The sequence below is a fragment of the Mus musculus genome, chromosome 16 (genome assembly GCF_000001635.26).
Source record: "Mus musculus strain C57BL/6J chromosome 16, GRCm38.p6 C57BL/6J".
Lineage (NCBI taxonomy): Eukaryota > Metazoa > Chordata > Mammalia > Rodentia > Muridae > Mus > Mus musculus.
Genome location: NC_000082.6, coordinates 44,846,335 through 44,852,207, shown reverse-complemented (window position 1 = coordinate 44,852,207; position 5,873 = coordinate 44,846,335). Strand labels below are relative to the sequence as shown.

Sequence of the window (5,873 nt, the reverse complement as noted above, 5' to 3'; positions counted from 1 at the left end):
TATAGTAAAAATGGCTATCTTGCCCAAAGCTATCTAGAAATTCAATGCAATCCCCATCAAAATTCCAACTCAATTCTTCAACGAATTAGAAAGAGCAATATGCAAATTCATCTAGCATAACAAAAAACCTAGGATAGCAAAAACTCTTCTCAAGGATAAAAGAACCTCTGGGGGAATCACCATGCCTGACCTAAAGCTGTACTACAGAGCAATCGTGATAAAAAATGGATGGTACTGGTATAGGGACAGACAAGTAGACCAATGGAATAGAATTGAAGACCCAGAAATGAATTCACACACCTATAGTCACTTGATCTTTGACAAGGGAGCTAAAACCATCCAGTGGAAAAAAGGCAACATTTTCAAAAAATGGTTCTGGCACAACTGGTGGTTATCATGTAGAAGAATGAGAATTGATCCATTCCTATCTCCTTGTACTAAGGTCAAATCTAAGTGGATCAAAGAACTCCACATAAAACCAGAGACACTGAAACGTATAGAGGAGAAACTGGGGAAAAGCCTGGAAGATATGTACACAGGGGAAAAATTCCTGAATAGAACAGCAATGGCTTGTGCTGTAAGAGGGAGAATCAATAAATGGGACCTCATAAAGTTGCAAAGCTTCTGTAAGGCAAAAGACACGGTCAATAAGACAAAAAGGCCACCAACAGATTGGGAAAGGATCTTTACCTATCCTAAATCGGATAGGGGACTAATATCCAATATACATAAAGAACTCAGGAAGGTGGACTCCAGAAAATCATATAACCCTATTTAAAAAATGGGGCTCAGAGCTAAACAAAGTATTCTCACCTGAGGAATACTGAATGGCTAAGAAGCACCTCTAAAAATGTTCAGCATCCTTAGTCATCAGGGAAATGCAAATCAAATCAACTCTGAGATTTCACCTCACACCAGTCAGAATGGCTAAGATCAAAAATCCAGGTGACAGCAGATGCTGGCAAGGATGTGGAGAAAGAGGAACTCTCCTCCATTGTTGGTGGGATTTCAAGCTTGTACAACCACTCTGGAAATAATTCTGGCTGTTCCTCAGAAAATTGGACATAGTACTAATGGAGGATCCCTCAATACCTCTCCTGGGCACATATTCAGAAGATATTCCAACCGGTAAGAAGGACACATGCTCCACTATGTTCAAAGCATCCTTATTTATAATAGCCAGAAGCTGGAAAGAACCCAGATGCCCCTCAACAGAGGAATGGATACAGAAAATGTGGTACATCTACACAATGGAGTACTACTCAGCTATTAAAAAGAATGAATTTATGAAATTCCTAGGCAAATAGATGGACCTGGAGGGCATCATCCTGAGTGAGGTAACCCAATCACAAAAGAAATCACATGATATGTACTCACTGATAAGTGGGTATTAGCCCAGAATCTTAGAATACCTAAGATATAAGATACAATTTGTAAAACACATGAAACGCATGAGGAATGAACACCAAAGTGTGGACACTTTGCCCCTTCTTAGAATTGGAAATAAAACACCTATGGAAGTAGTTACAGAGATGAAGTTTGGAGCTGACAGGAAAGGATGGACCATCTAGAGACTGCCATACCTGGGAACCAATCCCATAATCAGCCTCCAAACGCTGACACCATTGCATACACTAGCAATATTTTGCTGAAAGGACCCTGATATAGCTGTCTCTTGTGAGGCTATTCTTGGGCCTAGCAAACACAGAATTGAATGCTCACAGTCAGCTATTGGATGGATCACAGGGCCCCCAATGGAGGAGCTAGAGACAGTACCCAAGGAGCTAAAGGGATCTGCAACCCTATAGGTAGAACAACAATATGAACTAACCAGTACCCACCCCCCAGGTCTCGTGTCTCTAGCTGCATATGTATCAGAAGATGGCCTATTCGGCCATCAGTGGAAAGAGAGGCCCATTGGTCTTGCAAACTTTATATGCCTAAGTACAGGGGAACACCAGGGCCAAGAAGTGGGAGTGGGGATGGGAGAGAGTGGTGCAGAGGCCATGAGCAACTTTTAGGATAGCATTGGAAATGTAAATGAAGAAAATACCTAATTTAAAAAAAACGGAAAAAAAAAACTATAAACCTATTTCAAAAAAAAAAAAAAAAAGAAATGTTAACTGGACATAGGACAGAAGTAATGATTAACAATATCCATACATCATCTATATTAGGGAACTCTATTCAAACATATTTTTACCCACAACACATTAAAGGGATATAAATTGGGAATGAGGAGATGACTTCATTGGTAAAATGTTTACCATGCAAGTATAAAGACCTGAGTTAAGATTCCCTACAACCTGTGCGGGAGACACTGTTGCCTAGTTCTGGTTGGGTCATGTTGCTGCAGCTCTCCAGTCCTCCCCCACTGAGCACTAGCAGTCTCAAAAGATTCAAAGTTCAAGATGGCAACCGTCAAGGACCAGCTGATTGTCAATAGGCTTAAGGAAGAACAAGATCTCCAGAACAAGATTAGAGTTGTTGGGGTTGGTGCTGTTGGCATGGCAGGTGCTGTTGTAAGCTGGCCCGCGGCCTACATTAACCTGGTATTTCTGAAAGGCAGGCTGGGGCTGAAAGAGACTTAGACTGAGAGAAAAGATAATAAACCCAAGACAAATATTTCTCTGATCAAGGCCTGCGAGTTTACTAAGAGAGTGTGCTTATAAGGGGGAAGGCCCATCCTCTTGCCAGTCCAGTCTTGGTGCTTTGTTGCCATGGCGCCATGCCATCAGTACTTGGTCCCTGGCTGTTGCTTATTCAGGAATGTCTAAGGAAGACAGGTTCAGACTCTCAGCAGGTAGCAGAATCTCAGAGCAGTTGACACTTCAAAAGAAGCCAGCCAAGTCAGAAAGCTGCACCGCAGGTGGCCCCACCTCAGTGGGGACAAGGTCTGTACCAGCCTGCTTCAGGCTGGGGGAGGCTACAAGGTGCCATCAGTATTTTAATGAAGGATTTGGCAGATGAGCTTGCCCTTGTTGATGTCATGGAAGACAAGCTAAAGGGAGAGATGATGGATCTCTAGCACACAGCCTCTTCCTTAAAACACCAAAAAATATCTCCAGCAAAGACTATTGTGTGACTGCAACCTCCACTGGTCATCATCACAGTGAGGGCCCATCAGCAAAAGGGAGAGAGCCTACTCACTCTGTTCCAGTGAAATGTGAATATCTTCAAGTTCATCATTCCGAACATTGTGAAGTAGAGTTCACAGTGCAAGCTGCTTATTGTCTCAAATCCAGTGGATATCTTGACCTACATGGCTTGGAAAATCAGTGGATTTCCCAAAAGTGGAGATACTGGAAGTGGAAGTTATTGTAAGTTCTTGCAATCTGGATTCAGCTTGGTTCCATTACCTGATGGGAGAAAGGCTTGGGGTTCACCATGAGCAGTCAGAGCTGGGCCCTGGAAGAACATGGCAACTACAGTGTGCCTGTGTGGAGTGGTGTGAACATTGCCAGCATCTCCCTGAAGTCTCTGAAGCCAGAACTGGGCAATGATGCCGATAAGGAGCAGTGGAAGGAGGTTCACAAGCAGGTCGTTGACAGTGGGTTTGAGGTGATCAAGCTGAGAGGTAACATATCCTGGGCCATTGGCCTCTCTGTGGCAGACTTGGCCCAAAGCATAATGAAGAACCTTAGGCAGTTGCATTCCATTTCCACCATGATTAAGGGTCTCTATGGAATTAGTGATGATGTCTTACTCAGTGTCCCATGTATCCTGGGACAAAACGGGATCTTGGAAGTTGTGAAGTGACACTGACTGCTGAGAAAGAGGCCCACCTGAAGTAGAGTGCAGACACCCTCTGGGGAATCAAGAAGGAGCTACAGTTCTAAGGTCTTCCCAGTGTCCTAGCTCTTCACTGTCCAGGCAGCAGCAGGGTTTCTATGGAGACCACACAATTCTCAAATGAGTTGTGGTTACTACAATGGGGTTGAGGTGGTGTAGGGAAATATTTCAGTTCCCACAGCTCTGCCTTACTGCCAAGTGGTACTTGTGTATTGGTAACCTGTTTAGTGTGACAGTCCCACCGTCTCTGCGATACACTGCCAACTGTGCAGGCTTCAATTATCCTGTGAGTCTGCTGCATTGCTGCCCTACACACCCTCACCAAACATGCCTAGGCCAGTGAGTTCCCAGTTAGTCATAACCTGGCTCCAGTGTGTACATCCATTTTTCATATCTTGTACATAAATGTTCTACAGGATATCTTATGTATTGTATGTATCTGTAGTGTGCATTGCAATATTGTGTGAAATGTAAGATCTGCATATGGATGATGAACCAACCATTCAAGTGTCATGCCAATGAAAACACCTAATAAACATTGAACAGTGAAAAAAAAAAAGATTCCCAACAACCAGGTTTTAAAAAATAAATAAATTCAGTTTTGTAAACTTATAAATACAATACAGGAGAAGTAGGGATGAGGGTTACCTGTAGCTTGCTAGCCAGCCTGTCTATCCCAAAAGAAAGCTCCAGGTTTTGTGAGAGACTTTATATTAAAAGACAGGGACGACAGCAGGGATTGCCAGATGGCCAGGAGGATGAATAGAAATCTGCAACTGACAGGGAAGGGGAGGTAAGGGGTCATCTCCAGGATGAGACAGAGTCCTGGAATAAGGAAGGCACCCAAAGATCAAAGGGAGTCTACTCAGCTGTGACTCACAGCATTGGGGTATGAAACTTAAAGAGGCCACCTCCTGTGGCTAGCCAGGAACCCCAATGGAACAATAGAGACACAAACCCACCCACAAAACATTCAACTCCAAATTTATCCTGTCTACAAGAAATTCAGGGATGTGGGGATCGAGCAGAGACTGTGGAAATGGCTGACCAATAACTGGCCCAACTTGAGATGCATCCCATGAGCAAGCACCCATCCCTGACACTATTAGTGGTACTCTGTTATGCTTGCAGACTCCTAGGAGTCTAGCATGGCTGACTTTGAGAGGCTCCACCCAGCAGCTAACTCAGACAGATGCAAACTCCCACAACCAAACAGTGAATGAAGCATAGAGACTCTTATGGACAAACAGGAGAATGGATTGCAGCCTCTAAGGAGATAGGAAATCTACTAGAAGGCCAACAGAGTCAAGGAACCTGGACCCTTGGAGCTCTCAGAGACTGAAATACCAACCAAAGAACATACCCAGGCTGGACCTAGGCTTTCCAACCTATATGTAGCAAGAGTGAAGCTTGGTCTTCATGTAGGTCCCAAACAATTGGAATGGGGGCTATACCAAAAGCTATTGCCTGTACATGGGATATGTTCTTCTAGCTGGGATGCCTGGTATGGTTTCAGTGGGAAAGGATGCACCTAGCTTCACAAAGATTTGATGTGCCAAGGTGGGGGATATTCAAGAGTTCACCCACTGGCTCAAAGGAGAAGGGGGGGATGAGGAGACAGATTTTAGGAGGGGTGCCAGGAGGGGGATGTAAACTGAATAAGTTATTATTATGTTATTATTATTATTATTATTATTATAAATTAATTTTTAAAAACACAGTGAAGAAGCAATTGAAGAAGACACCTGATGTTAGCCTCTGGTCCCTACATGCATGCACATACATGTGTATGTGTGTCCACACATAAATGCTTGTGCACACATATGTATACAAACACATGAATATCACATACACATAAAAATATAGAAATTCATAAAAATATATCAAGCAATATTCTTAATTGGTCTATCTGAAACAAATATTTATGTCTTTCACTGTAAACAGTCATATAAGTACAGCATTCAACTCAGTCAAAGACCTCTGCTTTACTCATATTGTCGGCTAATTGTTGAGTAATAAATCAACGTTTGCTTTTAATGTCTTTTTGTCTAAAGAGGCAGCAGTACTGTCTCCCATAAGTA

General features: G+C 43.0%; 1 pseudogene; it reads left to right on the top strand.

The window, feature by feature from the left end:
- Gm5964 (predicted gene 5964) lies at positions 2,309-4,318 on the top strand (annotated as a pseudogene).